General features: G+C 39.3%; 1 pseudogene; it reads right to left on the reverse strand.

Annotated features, from left to right (window-relative positions):
- Window positions 1-2,707: 2,707 nt before the first annotated feature.
- LOC131762424 (centrosomal protein of 78 kDa-like) overlaps window positions 2,708-17,456 on the reverse strand; it is a 34,000-nt pseudogene continuing 19,251 nt past the window's right edge.

The raw sequence follows: 17,456 nt of genomic DNA on the forward strand, positions 1-17,456 counted from the left end.
CAAACTGCACTTTAACATCATATTTGATTTCTTTTTCTTTCATCTACTTAGCTTCCAATTTGTTACCTAATTCTGTCTATTCTACCTCTCTAGTATCTCTGGAATCTGTCTCATAGTTGAAATGTCTGTTGCTACTACTCCCTAATTTTTTATTGAAAAAAGCCCAAGTCCTTACTGTGGTATTAGGAATCTTTTATTATCTGGCCACAACCTAAATTCATAATCTTATTTCCTGTCTTTGCCCCTCATTTATGTCCCAGGCAAATTGAGATGTTTGCCATTTCTGGGAAATAGTTGTTTCTTTAATCCACACTTTGCTCATTCTGTTCCTCCTTTTTTCCTAGAAAATTATGTAACCATTTCTTTTTTTTTTTTTTTTTTTTTCGGTACGCGGGCCTCTCACTGTTGTGGCCCCTCCTGTTGTGGAGCACAGGCTCTGGACGCGCAGGCTCAGCGGCCATGGCTCACGGGCCCAGCTGCTCCGCGGCATGTGGGATCTTCCCAGACCGGGGCACGAACCCGCGTCCCCTGCATTGGCAGGCGGACTCTCAACCACTGTGCCACCAGGGAAGCCCTGTAACCATTTCTTTAGTCTCCCAATCTTATTATTTAACAACACCCAGCTCAAGTATCCTTCCCCACTTTCTTTCTTTTCCTCCAAACTTAGTGAAACATTTGGTGACATCTCCACATCTGTACTTTGAAAAGAATTGCTTAATCACAAAGAAGATTTTTGATTTTGTTTTTGAACTTTAGCTTTTTGTTTTGAACTGAACTTAAAACTTGTTTTAAACTTTTAATCATTAGTTATTCAAATACATTTTGCTTGCTTAGAGTTAGTATTTTCATTAAGGTTTAAAAAAATCTTTTATCAAGTAGAATGATCTGAAGTTAGATGAAATGTGGTAAAAAATATCTTGGTAGAATGATAGGGGTGAAAAAAAGATTCATTATATGCATGTGCTTTTACATTGCCAGTTTCTCAAGAAAGAAGAATCATTAGCAAATTCATGAGGGTTTTTTCCTGATAGATTTCTGTTCCTTTGATCAGTGGCTTTCAGAATTTCTTTTTAAGTTGTAAAACCTATTTTTTATACAATGTCTTACATAGAACCCCCATATGTGACAAAATGTAGCCACTTAGATTTCATTGGGAGAAGACTTCGCAGTCCTTCAATAGTCATCTTCCCCAATAGCCCCTGAAGCCATTGGTCTAGAGTGTGATGTAGTCACTTCTTTAATGATAACTTAGTGCAGTTTAACAAAACTGCTTTGGTTTATGACTGAAACATATTTCATAACTGGGCAAATATAAGCTTAAATTTATATTTTATGTTTATATCTTATAAATAGCTTTGAAAATGACCATAAAGGGAAAAACAAATTAATTCCTATTTTCTAATTAGTTATTTTCCATTCTTACATATATCTGGTACATATATTTCAGATTGTTAGTCTTCAAAGGGAACTTTAAAAAAAGTTTGAGACTTTGGGCAATGTGTATCATCTTAAAGTGATTTTGTAATGAACAAACATTTTCATTTCATGAATTCCAGATTCTAATAGAATATATTGATAACATTTTTGAAAAAAATGCCCTCAAGGAGACTAGCACTATGAAGAATTCTAATCCCAAATCTGCTTCACATATTTAGTTGTTTGTTTTTAGATTCTGTACTTTATTATTTTTTTAATTTATTTTTGGCTGCATTGGGTCTTCATTGCTGCACGCGAGCTTTCTCTAGTTGCGGTGAGCAGGGGGCTACTCTTTGTTGCAGTGTGTGGGCTTCTCATTGCGGTGGCTTCTCTTGTTGCGGAGCACGGGCTCTAGGCATGCAGGCTTCAGTAGTTGTGGCACATGGGCTCAGTAGTTGTGGCTCCCAAGCTCCAGAGCGCAGGCTCAGTAGTTGTGGCACATGGGCTCAGTTGTTCTGCAGCATGTGGGATCCTCCCCCACAAGGGCTCAAACCCATGTCCCCTGCATTGGCAGGCGGACTCGTAACCACTGCGCCATCAGGGAAGCCCCAGATATTTAGTTCTTAAAGTTTAAAAGGTACACTTTCCAAAAAAAACTGACTTTTTTGTCTTATTGATAGTTTGTAAATAACTATTTCTACTGTTTAGAATAAAAACAAATGGTATCTGTAAAAACCTATGTAAAATTAAGAATGAGGTTAAAGTCAGATTTTTTTTATAGGGAGTGTTTACTCAAATGTAAACTTTCATATAGTATTTGGGATAAAGTCTTTTATCCCAGAAGTTATTTGTTCACATATGAATTGTAATTTTTTAAAGTTACACCCTTACTTGTTTATATATTAATTTTAATTTTGTCCTTATGGATAAATTTTGTGCTTTTTTTTTAAACTTTATTTAAAATGAGGCCATATTTTCCTCTTGTAAAAACAGAGCTCAACTAGAACTGTCAATTTTCTCATCTGTAAAACAAGAGCACTGAATCCGTTGACTATATTCATTCAGAACTCAATTTCTTTATCTTATGATCACTAAGGTCCTCCCTAATTCTAAAATACTAAGGTTCTAAGGAAAGGAAAATATATTACTAATGACACGTTTTGATTTTTATTTCTTAAGAGTTCAAATGTCCACCATTCACTTTGGTCTAAGCTTAAGAAACCATTCAAGGGGATACAATGCAGATGGGAGGGGAAAACAGAACTCTCACACAAGCTGTGCCGTTTTGCAATCAGGCTTCAGTTTGAAAAATAATCTCTATAGCTTTAAAGTGATAACTTTGTACCGGCAATGCTTCTTGTTTCAAGCTGATTTTCTCTGGCTCTTCCTGAACACTTTCTGAGGAATCATCGACCTCTTGGATTTCTGAGGAGGAAGGACTCTTTACTGTCACAGTCACAGGAAATTCTGATGGACCAGCAACTGATTACATACATCACGAGCTTTGATGAATGGAAAGCCCCTGTTCCTTTTTGTACGTTCTGCAGTACGCCATGGCAGGAAACCAGACACACCAGGTGGTAGAGGTTCAGGAGCATAACATTCTTTACCAGCAGAGTGTTTCCTTCCATTACTTACAGGTTTCTTTGCGGCCAAACCGATTCTAATAGTAGCTTTTCCTTTTCGACCACTTCCCAAAATTATAGTTCTTTTTCTGTCTAGCAGTTTTGGATGGTTCCTTCACTGATGGAGAAGTTATCCACTGGTACTCTGACTTGGCACTCCTTCCATCTGGAGAACTTTTTTGATAACTGCTTTCATCACAAAATGATCAACAAGTAGATATTTTCTTATATCCAAAACGACCAGAGTTCTGTTGCTTTCAAGTGCCTTTAGTAAAGCCTTTGCTCCTTCACTGGTGAGGCCACACTGCTGCAGGTCAAGTGCTTTCGATGAAACACAAAAGGTCACTTGCGAAGTCTATACAGATTTAACATAGACAACTTTCATTTTCTCACGTGTAAAAGAGTCCTCTAAGCCATAAATCCTCACTAAGAGATTCTGCCAAAGCACTTCCACCCAGGTCACCAATGAGCGTGTTGCAGTTCAGAGTGATGTGCGTCAGACCAGCCATACAGGCAAGATCAGGTCTCCTGGAAGAAGACCCTCAGCCCAGATTTCTTCATGCCTTCTGGTAATCTGATACTTTAAGATCTTGACCATGTGATCTGCTCCCTGCCATTTCACATTACAGCCCATGAAGTCTACTGTCTTTAAGAGTGATAGAGTTCTTTATACCTTGACAAATAACCTTGTTAACATAGTTAAGTCTCTCTCTCTCAGAACTAGCCCACTTAGCTCCAGGTTCCTAGCGCACCCGATGCACTTACACAGCAATTAATAGCTTTACACAAGTGGAAGGTCACATCTTTATTTCTTATCGCAGGAACATGACTTCTGTAAACTTTATTTCTGTCAGAACCTGTCTCGACAAGCCGTGGCGGGAAGAAGCTCTGGATACAGATCAGGGGCAGAGGGTGCTCAGGAGTGGTGCCCAGTCCACCCCGCAGAGGCGGTAGGTGTTAACTCCAGCAGGCCCTCCCGCAGGGAAGCACGCACAGTGGGCAGACACACCGAGTCCTGCAGCGCGCACAGGTCCTCACAGCGCAAAGAGGTCGACCGCGCTGTCCCGGCACAGCTTCACCAAGTGATCATGGCCCAAGTGCGGCCTCGGGGACGCTGGCTACGGACACGATGCCCACACCCGCCTGGGGGCCCCGGCTCACCTTTGGGCCCCTCGGGTGCCCACCGCCCAGCAGCTGCGGCCCCGCAGCGTGCGCAGGATCCGCGTCGCAGCCAGACGACGCAGGGCCACGGGCCCCAGCTAGGCCGGCCCCTCCATGCCGCGCTCCCGTGCCCCCGCATCCATTTTGTGCTTTTTGAGTTAAGCAATATGGAATTTCCTAAAATTACGTTTTGAATATTCATGTTGTTTATCACACATAACTTTAAAAGCATTACCTTCTTCAACCAATATCTTTTCCTTCCTAAAATACTAGCTGACTATTTTATAAGCCTGTGCCTGGTTTAAAAAAGATAAGAGTGCTTTCAACACCCCTGAAGCATGGAATAACCATTCTTTTTTCCATGCCTTTTATTTTTCCCATCGCACCTGTCACTATGTGAAATACTATACATACTTACTGGTTTATTTGTTTATTGTCTGTATCCCTATAATGAGAACAGGGATTCTTGTCTATTTTATTAACTGCTGCAGCACTCATTCACCTTCCACTCAAATTACTTAGAACTCAAATATTTGCCAATGAAAGAAAATCTTGAAATAACGTAGATTTTTATAGAATCTAAAAAAAGTTTTAATATTTCCAGGGTCTTTCATTTGTAATAGTATGAAAACATTGTTTAGATATATAGTGTGTGTTTCATCATTGCTATGCCATTAGTAATTTCAAGAGTGGCATCTGTGACTTGATTCAAAGAGAAGAGGCCAAAACATTGCTGTTGTATTAAAAAGTCAGCTCATTCTCTATGCGTTCTACTGTATGTCAAACTGACATCTTAATGTATGAAAAAGATTGTATGGAAGACCACAGTGATTCATTTAAATAATCTGTATTTTGATATTGTTCGAATTTTAAACAGAAAGTTTATGGTTCTTATGGAAGGAAAAATAATGGAAAAAGTATATTGTGCTATTTATGTACATTAGGGGAAAATTGTGCAGCTCATGCACAAAGCCATGCATTTACAGACTTTTTCTTTAATTAGTGGTACTCTATAATGTTTGTATTTATTGAGTATTTATTAAGAAATATGTGTCATATAACAGACTGAAGGGAGCCAACGTGTTTCATGGAGTAGTCAATCATCAAAGTAATAGCTAAAATGTTAAGAGCTATTTCTTTCAAGCACTTAATGAGCATTCTTTATGCATTATTTTATGAAATCTTTACAGCCTTATGATGTCATACTATTGCTATTTTTAATTTTACAATTAAGAAAACTGAAGCTTAGATCAACTGGTGTTTTAATTTTGCCTTGAACTTTCAACCAAAAAATAACTTATTAATGTCAGGAAAGCAGTGCATTGCTTTTGATGCCTGTTACTCTGGATTTTAACTTAGGTCTGCTTTTATCATTTTAAGATTTATCAAAGGCACATGTATTGTGTTAACAGTATGATAATCTCCTTTTTATGGAAAATATTTTTATCATATATTTAAAAGTATATCTAAAGACATAAGTATGATACTTAGAATTGCAAGACTAAATATTATGTAATGGTGGGTACTGAAAGTTTCAATCCAGTAAACTGTACAACAACTATGTATAAGGCACTGCATTTGGTACTAAAGGGGATAAAAAAGATGAAAGTAATACAGTTCCAACTTCAAAAACAGACAGTTTAGTGGCTATGAATAAAGTGGTTCCTACCTTTATCTCTTGGACACTTCATCCTCCTCTGTTCTTCAGTGTTCAATTCAGTACTGTGGTGGAGAATAGAGTTGGAGTACAACTATAGCATTTTGGGGGACTGGGAGAATGGGATACATAAGGAAGACCATGGGAGTCTAAGCATAGCTTTCCAGTTCGTGTACTGCAGATTGGTTACAGGTGTGCCAGCCTTCTAGCAGCGGGTGACCTGGGGCTGCTTGCCCTCTCAAGCCATGTGCATTCTTGTTAATTTGTCCTAATAGACTGAACAAACATTTTCTATGAATGCTATGGGGGGAAAATGTTAGGAAGCCCTGTAGTTGAAGGAAATGATGAACAAAATATTTTTTTTTGTTAATCCTCTTAGCTCTGACAGGAAGCACGTGGCATATTTCCCAAACTTTCATTAGAATAGACTATAGTATTATTAATATTTTCCCTTAAGTCAACTCTGGGTTTCAACTTAGGTCTGCTTTTATCATTTTATGATTTATTAAAGGCAGAGATATAGCTATTATATAAATAATACATATATAATCTTAGTTCTAAGTAATGTGAAGGTAAAAATGATTTCTGAGGACCACTATCTTATATATTAATTCTGGGTGTAGACACATACTGATTTACAAGGAGTTCAAAATGAATATATAGAATGAGTCACTTAAAACATTCTTTTTGAAACAACATGACTTTAAATGCTGGTAGCTTTGTTCAAATCCTCTTTTCACTTTCCAGTTGTCGCAATACAGTATTCACAGACACTTGCTCTGAGTGGTAAGCATTTTTATTTAGCTTATCTAGAACTGTAGACCAAATCCCAACAGCAGGGTGCTACTTTGACTTGATTTACAAACTACCTATTTAAGTTTTGCACAGTTCACTCTCATAGGATTCCAGTTGAGCTGCAAATGTTTAACCAGGCCAGTTGGCTATATCCAGAATTAACTGGAACTCTAACTAGGACAAATAACAAATATATTCATCTGTGTTATCCTAATCAAAATCCTGACAAAAATTTTCATGGAACTTGACAAGCTAACTCTAAAACTCAGATGGAATAATAAATGGGCAAGACTAGCAAGAAAATTTTGAAAAATAAGCAAAAAGTGTGTTTGCCATACAAGCTATTAGATCATACTTTAAAACTATAGAAATCAAAACAGCCTATTACTGACCCAGAAGTAGAAAAATAGGTTTTAGGAACTGAATACAGATTCATAAAAGTCCTTTACCTCAAAGTCCTTTAGCTTTAAAACTGGTAGGTAAAGACATACTATTTAATAAATGGTGTCAGAGTGATTATTCATTTGGGGAAAAAAGGTTAAATTCGTGCCTCACATTGTTCACTAAAATAAACAATGTGAGAGAGATGAATGATCTAGACCAGGGGTCAGAAAGCTCTGATCCATGGCCTGGCTGCCTGTTTTTGTAAATAAAGCTTTATAAGAACACAGCCCTGCCTATTTCTTTATGAATTGTCTTTCACACAACAGCAGAGTTGAGTTGTGATGCAACAAGGACCATTTGGACTACAAATCCTAAAATATTTACTCTTTGGCCTTTTAAGAAAAACTTGTCTGACCCCTGATTTAGGCGTTAAAGAATCACCATAAAGCATTTTTTAGGGGGTAGAAAAAATAGGATTATGTTTATGGCTTTTGGTATAGCCAATTTAGTTATAGTAGGCTAACTGCTATATCAAATAATCCCAGTATATCAGTAGTTTTTCACAATGAAAGTTTACTTCTCACTTTATGTTCGGGTCCTAAGCAGTTGGTTGTTCTGTTTCAAGCAGTCTCTTAGAAGTGTAGACTCCTGCCATCCCTTAACGCAGTGAAGACCTGCTCTAGACCCTGTAGGGGAACAGAATTTCACCACCCTAAAATATCTCTTTGGCATATTAATTGTTTCAAGCTGGTCATTTTCTGACAACCAGCAGACATGGGAGGGGCTCTGAAAACCATGTAGGAATTGGCCTTTTTAAAGAAACATTTGTTTACATTTGTAAGGGAAATCTCCATTTGTAAGGGTGTCTTCTTCTCTGTGCCTGGAAGAGGAAGATCACCAAACTTCTAGAAACTCTTGTCCCAGGAGAAGGCAATGACTTAAATCTGCAAAAAAGCCTTACCCTGTTTACTGTGCTTTTCCTGGTAACCTCCCATAGTTGACTCTCCCTACCCTCAACTTCCTTTTTTATCTTTAGTTGAGGATGGTATTTAAGGTGAAGGCTTTGTCCATTTTGGGGAGTTACTCAGTTTTTTAGGTCTCTCCTATGTATACATGTTATTAAACTTTGTTTGATTTTTCTCCTGTTAATTTGTCTCATGTCAATTTAATTCTTAGACCAGCCAGAAGAACCTACATAGGTAGAGGAAAATTTCTTCCTCCTCAACACTATTTATAGTTCTTATTTTTTTGTAATTAAATAACATCAATTATATAATTAAAACAAGAAATATACTCACACAGTAGGAGTCAGAATTGTTCCAGAGAAAGATATCTGAAGTGCTTAAAAAAAAGTAAATTAAAAAGATGTCATTTCAACCATACATATTTTTTAGTCTCAGTGGAACAACATTATTACTAAAACTTAACTTTATAATTGCTAGTCATTATTTTGAGAGCAAATTCAAATGTACTATACAGACAGTCTATGTTAATTTTGCATTAGTTACTTAGGTTCTACAATCAGTTTTATTTTATTCAGTGCAATATAGTACATAAAACATACCTATTATAAAATCTATTTTCTAAATGAAGACAGTTTAATGTTTTGTTTCCCATATTAGTGAATTTCATGGAGCAAGTATCTTTCTAGACAATTTAAGATTATGGAAATTAAGTTGATATTGCTTAGCCAATCTTTACATGGAGTAAGCTTGTTGAAACAAATATGTCATTTATGAATTATATACAAACAATGTAATGTAGGTGAATTGTGCTGACACGATAGAGGTGATTATAGTGTTTGGATTTATGTGTGCTCAAAGTACAAAGCAGCTAAAGGACTAATAAGTCAGTTGCCCTTTGTATGAGTGGCTTCTTTATGCATTAGTCATCTATCTACTGGGACTCATGATTCTAATGGCAAAGTTCCTCACAAAGATAATGTTACTCCTTCCTCTGTTGGCGACATCTTGTTGCCTCAGAATATCCATTCTCTTCTTTTTAGAGCTCTGAGTTTTAGGTGGGTCCCTTGCCAACAAGTAAAAGACAACCTTTGCTAGCCTGACTTGTGGCTAGATGTGGCATATGACTAAATCTAGGCCAATAATATGTAAGTGGAAGCACTGTATATGGGACTCATGGGTAGTTTTTGAAGGAAAAGGGCATGCTCTTCTCTCTCATCCTCTTTTCTGTTGCCTTGAACCCAGACTAAATGACAGGAGCTCTAGCAGCTATTTCAGACTATGAAGTAACCATGAATTAGAAACCAACACTGAGGTGATGAACAAGAAATAAAGACCTTCTCAACAGACATTGAGGGAATTTATTGCCGATAGGACCTGCCTTGCAAGTAATGTTAAAATAATTTCTTCAAAGAGAAGATATAGGTCAAAAACTTGTATCTACATAAAGAAAGGAAAACTTTAGAGATGGAATAAGAGAAACAAAGGTCATTCAACATGCTGCTGGGCTAGGAATGTCCCTTGGGAGTTCATTTGTGAATCCCCAAACCCAGACCCATCATGCTGCAGACCTTCTGTAAGGGTTTCCCAAGAAGTGAACACCAAAACCTGGAATAAGAAATATCGGGGCTCAGGCTTCCCTGGTGGTGCAGTGGTTAAGAATCCAATGCAGGAGATACGGGTTCAAGCCCTGGTCGTAGAAGATCCCACATCCACAGAGCAACTAAGCCTGCGTGCCACAACTACTGAAGCCTGCGCTCTAGAGCCTGCGAACCACAACTACTGAACCCGTGTGCCACAACTACTGAAGCCCGCGCGCCTAGAGCCTGTGCTCCGCAACAAGAGAAGCCACCACAATGAGAAGCCTGCACACCACAACAAAGATTAGCCCCTTGCTCATGCAACTAGAGAAAGCCCACGGGCAGCAACGAAGACAGAATGCAGCCAAAAATAAATAAACAAGTCAATTTAAAAAAAAAATATTGCGGCTTACAGTTAAAGAACCTGCCATAGGGAGATCATCTTCAAGGCAATGCCACTTTTTCATCATTTCCCATTCCACTTTTGGCATTAATATAATTTCACTGGAAAAGGTAAATGGTAAGTTATACAAATAAGTATTTTTAAAACAGGAAATAAGCAAAGAAAAAACCAAAAACTAGAGTTACCACCCTCCTCTTCATCCTTTTATTCTAACTGTACCCCCCTTTACACTATAGCTCCCACTTTAAACAAAGCCTATGAAATGGTACACAGTAGGTCTCTTGAACTTTAGGCATTGATGTACCACTTTCATGATTGTCATCATTCCCACTGTGGAAGTAAAACTCATATTTTATGGCAAGACAAGAAAACTTTAAACATAAAAAATGTTCTCTGCCCTTTGGCCTCCTCTCTCCTACTCTGCACTGTGTATCTGCATTATGCGTCAACCAAACCTCCCATCAGCAGAAATGCCTGCTCAACCATAAACAGCAACATTCTCTTAGCACCAGCAAGACAACTCCTTAAAAGATAACATTCCTTCTTAATCTTATAAGGGGCCACAGTGACACTTAGATCAAATCAGGATTGTGTAATCTGTCAATGATACATCATTTAAGGTATAGCCCTCTGTCTCAAAAAACTTATATAACTGTGCCTTGATTTCTAATGGGTAGAAGCTTCTCGGAGCTTTCTGAGATGCTATCCCTGAGTTATAATCCTCAATTTGGCTCGGATAAAATTTTCCACTTCTTTCTTAGATTGAGTGATTAATTTTTCGTTGACACCACTGACCCCAGCCACAGAGTCTACCTACTCTAGCCTTCTCCTAAGCAATAATTTCCATAATATCACAGTTTGATTGGGAAATCATATTGTTTTAAAATTATGTAATCAATAAATTTAAATATATTTATGTATAGAGACAAATTAAGTCCTGTACCACTGTTAACAAACGTATCACACTTTGGGAAATTCAGGGATGGAAGTTAGAGTATTGGGCTAGCTGTCAGAAGACCAGAGGTCTAGAACTGGCTCTGCCCCTTAAGGAGCTGTGCTTTTGCAAAGTATATAACCTTTCAAAGCCTCAGTTTCCTTGTCTCTAGAATGAATACAGCATAATTGAGGCCCATGGTATATTTTTCAATAAATGTTAGCAAATGTACCAATAATTTCCTTGTCACCCATTGTGATATTGTGATTTATAATAAGAAAGATATATTTGGTCTTCATTGCATAATTGACACAAAGGTCATAAAACCCTTGACATTTCCTAAGTGATGAGTAATAAAACTGCCTTTTGTTATTCATAATAAGTCTCTTTCACTCACACCAGAATTTACATTAATGTCATGATTTTTGAAAAGCCCCTAAGGATGGGGGCCAGTTGCCTCTAATCAACTATGCAATTAGAAGGTTGGAATTCTCAACCCCACCCTTGAGACCTTCAGGGAGGAGAGTGGGGCTAGAGATTGAGTTCAATCACCAGTGGCCAATCATGTAATAAATAAAGTCTATGAAATAAAGCCTCCATAAAACCCCCAAAAGACAGGTTTGGAAGAGCTTCCAGGTTGGTGAATGCATCCACGTACTGGGAGGGTGGTGAACCTCCACAGGCCAGAGTTCTTGCACTCAGGACCCTCTGGACCTTACCCAGTGAATGCATTTATCAGGCTGTTCATCTGTATCCTTTATAACATCCTCTATAATAAGCTGGTAAACATAAGTAAATGTTTCCCTGAGCTCTGTGAGCCATTTTAGCAAATTACTGAATTCAAGGAAGAGGTCATGGGAATCCCAGTTTTTAGCCAGTGAGTCAGAAGTACAGATGACAACCTGGACTTCAGTTGGTGTCTAAAGTAGGGGCAGTCTTATGGGACTGAGCCCTTAGCCTGTTGGATCTGATTCTATTGTTACTGAATTAGACAGTCCCTCTCTTGGAGTCCTAGCTGAACCGAAGCCTTCCTGGCTCAGTGAGGGAGTTCTATTCTGCTCAGGTTCACACTTCCAATAACAAAACTGAGTTTGATGCAAGCAAAACAGGCTTTTATTCAATGGCCAGAGAATGGAGAAGGGAAGCTTATGCTCTAAAAGCACCTCCTCCCTGAAGGGATGAAAGTGGGGGCCTTTTAAGGGGTAAGAGGAAGACAGGTCATCAGGGCTCTAGGAAAAGGGTGGAGATTTCCAAGTGAAATAGGAGGGAAGAGAGCAGGGCACAACCTTTAAAAGAAAGATATAGCCATAGTACATGACAAAGACTGGTTAGAACCATCTGGGTCCAAGATGGTGGAATATTCGACCTCCAGTAGACCTTGAGCCTCATTATAGACTCATTGTAAAACATTAGCATATGCTAAATAACACACCCGTAAGCGCCATGACAGTTTTGAGGCCAACCATAAAAGGTCAAAAAGTGGGCGTTGGCCCAGTTCCTGGAAATCCCTGCCCCTTGCCCCAAATAATTGGAATAATCCTCTCACTCATTAGCCTGTGAAATTACCCAGCCCATATAAACTAACCATGCCACATTTTGAAGCCTCTTGTCTTCTGAGATGGCCCAGGCTCTGTCTGTGGAGTGTGTTTCTCTCTAAATAAATCCACTTCTTACCTATCACTTCATCTTCGAATTCTTTTGAGACAAAGCAAGAACCTGAAATTCACCAGGAACACAGGGGCAGCTGGGGGCATCTGGAGCATTTGCAGTCTTCCAGGCTCCAGGTTTCCTCTGCACAGGGTATTCCTGTGGTCAAATCAGAGCTGGTTTAGGGCGACCATTGTATATCTCTGAAAGCATGTATCTCTCAAAGTATAGCTGCAAAGCATCTCTGCCAAACACAGGTAGGTACAGCTGAAACAAACACAGAGATGAATCAGGGTGTGTCCTTCAGCTCTCAGGGGTTGGTAAGGAGACACAGAGATAAATCAAGGCAAGGAAAGTGGTGACCTTTAGCCTACTTGGCCCACTATCTTGGATCTAGCCAGTTCAGTTTGGTTTTTTCATGGGCCTTTGTGGCATCCTGTTGATAAAACACAATTAGGCTACAAGGTTAAAGACAGGTCTGTGGCCTGGGCTGCACAGCATAGGTGACACTATCTTCAGGTAGAGTCAGAATTCAGTTAAATCTGTAGGATACTCAGTACGTGTTCACGGAGAATTGGAGCATTGTTTGGTGGTGTTGGAAAGCAAACCACCCAGTGATAACTTTCCATCACTCAACTATTTTGCCTCTTTTCCCTATCTCTGGAGGGAAGCAAAATGGCCTTCACCTAGAAGGCTTTCTAAATGCTGGGTGAGGGACTCTCCTCGTGGTCCAGTGGGTAAGACTCTGTGCTCCCAATGCAGGGGGACCGGGTTCAATCCCTGGTCGGGGAACTAGATCCTGCATGCATGCCTCAACTAAAGATCCCGCGTGTGGCAACAAAGATCTGGCACAGCCTAAATAAGTAAATATTTAAAAAAATAAATAAATAGATAAAAGCTGGTTGAGCCCTATTTCTGCTATGCTGCCGAAAGTGGATAACGGCCAGTAACTCACAAGAGACAATCCTAGGAAAAATGAGCTAATTTTATAAACCTGTAATGTGAACTCTCAGACACAGAACACTAAAAAGTCAATGTTTTCTGCAGGAGCCATTCAGCACTCCAGGGGAAACTTGATTTGCCTGAATAATAATAAACTATAATGATAATAGCCAAGTGCACCTCACAGGAGTACTAAGCTTTAATGACTCAATATTTGTGGAACCCTTGAGCACCTCCAAAGTTATGTAAGCATAAATGAATAAGTAGGGACACCATATACCATTGTTATTTCTACATTAACTCTCTCTTGGCAATTTCTTATCTTATAATAGCCTGTAAGGTAGGTATTGTATGAGACTAATCCATGAACAAAATTATGGAAGAAATAAGTATAAAATAATATATAGTAGTGATTTCCAATGAAATAATTAAAATCTCATATTAGTGAAAAAGAATGGAGTCCTTAATAGCACCTCTAAAAAGCCATTCCTAGGTTGTAAAGTAGAAAAATGAAAATCTGGAAGAGACCCTTAAGATTTAAATGTCTAAAAAGAGTGAAAAAACACTTGCTATTTTTTTTTCTTAGGAAGGAGACAGCTAAGATTTTAGTTGTTTTTTTCACTATGAAGAAATTATAATGATGTTATAATTATAATGATTATAATTATAATAATGTACTTAAATGATATAATTAATGATGTACTTAATGATGTAATTAAATTATAATGATGTACTCTGTTTAATTTATTTCTTAATAGAAATTGTATACATTATTTTCATACATCTGCCATTCTTCGTTTCTATCTTCCCCTCCATCACCAGCATTATTTATGCAGTGTGATAATACTTTTAATGTTCTTAGGTTAAAAAAATATCTTCAGAACCCTGTATATTTTCATCATATTTTCCAAAATGCACCATTGTGATTGTGATATTGTCCCTAATTTCAACTGAGGTAGCTAAAGATAGAATGCATCGGACCAAACAATGTCTTCAACAAATTTTCTTTCTTGTAATACCACAATCTCCACCAATGATTCATTTCTTCCAGTGAGTTTCATCTATAAAAAATCCTCTGAGAGGATTCTGCTGAAGAGTGCTCTTATTGTCCGTGCTTTTCCCCTTTCACCTAGCTGACATCATTTTCCTCAAGACCAAGGGAGTTTCCAGGGGTGAGAAGGAAAGTAAAAATAATGTTACCTCTTTGATGAGAGTAATTCTGAGTGGGACAACACTGTACCAGGTTTTGAACAGGTTCTTCATCCTGAGAGAGGGCAGAAGGGACATGGAGAGGTAGGAGGACATTAATACAAAACCCACATGCTTTATGTTCTGCCTAGAACCAGATGTGATTGCCTGTAAGCATCAGTCGTAGGATTATTTTCCATTCACTGAGTATCCTTGCCAATGTTCTGCTTTTTGTTTACAGCATTGACATTTTGTACACAGTTAATATTTTTACATCCTTACACCCTGTGGAACATACTAAATTTTGTCACTCCAGTAGTATTGGGAGTGGACTTGGACAATAGGGGCCTCTACCCGAGCAGGTGCTGAACCTGCCATTTTCCATGTCACTCTGACAGGACCAAGGGCATGTGGCCACCCAGAGACTGTGTTCCACCTTCTAGACCATACCATGGTACCTGGGACTCTGGATTGTCTGTTCCACAAGCGCTGAGCCCACTCTTCATCCCTGTGGGAGCTCTTTCCTGGAGTCTCTCTTCCTGTTGGCCTGCTTGCAGTGGGTGTCTTCCTCCCTAGACCCTAAGGGTACAGAAATGCTGTTAGCAGAGATGTCTATGGATCCTGGTTGTGACGGTGCCTGTGGGCATTGCAGACCCCTGAAGTGTGGAGTGATATTGGGGTGGGAAGAGACAGAGAGGAGGAATGGATGGTGGAGTGGGGACAGCTGGAGACAGCTGGAAACAGCTGGACATGCCATCATCACATTCGGTTGTAGAGCAAAGAAAATTCTGAAAAGTCTCAATTAAAACCTTGTCTCAGGACTTCCCTGGCGGTCCAGTGGTTAAGACTCAGTGCTTCCACTGCAGAGGGCACAGGTTCGATTGGTGAGGTGCAGACAAAAAAAACCCAATCTTGCCTCAGCCTCAGGTTTCTTCCAAGACTTTTAAAGAAGAGCCTTGGAAGTAGGGCTTGGGGTCATCAAGTGGGCAGAGAATTCCAGGCATGGACCAGGTGGCATAAAGAGAAATCTTATTTCTTTTTCTTTTCTTTTTTCTTTTTCTTCCTTCTTTTCCTTACTTTCCCTTCCTTCCTCCCTCCCTCCCTTCCTTCCTTCCTTCCTTCCTTCTTTTTTTGATCAGAATCAAAGGAAATCTTTATTCTTTGATCAAAGAATGGAGAGGTACAAACTCGTACTTTCCAGTACATGCTCTCCCTGACGGGCCGTGGCAGGGCTCCTTTCTACGGGTATTGTCAGCGGGGGAGAGGGCGAAGTTCTAGCGGGTTGGCGCAGGCGTGCTGCTCACGGCTCCAGCCGGCAGTGCGGCTGCAGCGTCTCTGCGCACAGCCCACCACCGCCATCTTGAGCTGAGGGGTCGTGCGCGGCCCTTCTGCGCACAGCCCGCTAAGCTGAGGTGTCAGGTGCAGACACTCGACACTGGGAACTCCGGTCTGAAGTGCTGGGTGTGTGGACTCTGCATGCGGCCCCCTGTGAGCAAATGAAACCGGACTAAGCCCAAAGGAGAAGAAAAAGGTTAGACTTGACTTTATTGCCCACATTCTATTTTTATTTCCTGGGAATTGTTAATGGGCTTTGCCGGTGACAAATCCCTCCTCTGCCTTTTGTCCTGCTCCTCATTCTTGAGGGGCGCTGATGGGCGTAGGTTGTTTACTGTAACTGCTTCCTGCTAAGTATGGGTATTGTCGTAACCCACGGTGGAGGAGCAGGACTTCTCCCCAGCTACTTTTAGATATGTTTGATGGTCCCAAGGCCTCAGCTCTAACTTTTTGTATCCCTGGTGACCACCTTTTTGCCTTATCTTTTGGAGACAAAGGACACTAGACAATTTAATATACCTGGCCCAACTATTAGCAAGAGAATAATGGTCATATGTCAAATTTTCCTAAAAATAAAGGTATCTAGGTCTTTTGCCTGCAGGCAAATGTGACCTGATGTCGAGGCTCTTTGCTCTGGCCCTAATATCCCTGATTAAACTTTGGTTGTGTTTTGGAAGAGAAGCTTCATGTCAGAGAGAGGTTCACACTAGTAGTCAAGGGGGTCTCTTGTCCTAGGTTGTTTCCCTGGAGGTTAAGGCTCGGGGAGCTCTTCCTTTGAATGCAACGTCCCCACGGAGTTGCAACCCCCCTTGCGTCATGGTGTTTTGGGCAAGAAAGTAAATTAATTTTGAAACTGTGCTATTCATTTTACTGTTCCTTATCACATTAAAAAAAATGTTGTAAAGGTATATTTGTTTTTACAAAGGTAGAAAATATTTAAGTTTGTTGTCTTGTTTATTGTATCTTTTATATTTGGATGCCTGGACCTGATGATATAACAGGGCCCTCCCAGCTTTCCTGGGTACAGTTTTTGGTATAGGATTGAGAGGACATTACAGATGAGTAAGATGAGTATTTTCAGATATTTTCAGATGATTCAGATGAGTATTTGTGTAATCAGGTACAGTATGACACGATGAGCATAGTGTAGTCAATCTCTACGTTAATCAATATATAGAATATTTTCATGCTACATAATGAAAAGGGGAGAGAGAATGGAGATCTAATGCATAGCATGATGTTTTCTTAAAGTAGTACTGCCACATATATCAAAATGGCTCTCTTTTCCTCATAGTTAGCAAAGCACTGATCTATATGTAAAGTGAAAAAAATGATAGAATTTCTAATAAGTTCACATATGTAAGTGACTAGTATGGAGAAAATCATAATATAGTATATTAAAAAGTTATTGTGGGACTTTCTGTTAG

Source organism: Kogia breviceps, chromosome 9 (assembly GCF_026419965.1).
Source record: "Kogia breviceps isolate mKogBre1 chromosome 9, mKogBre1 haplotype 1, whole genome shotgun sequence".
NCBI lineage: Eukaryota > Metazoa > Chordata > Mammalia > Artiodactyla > Physeteridae > Kogia > Kogia breviceps.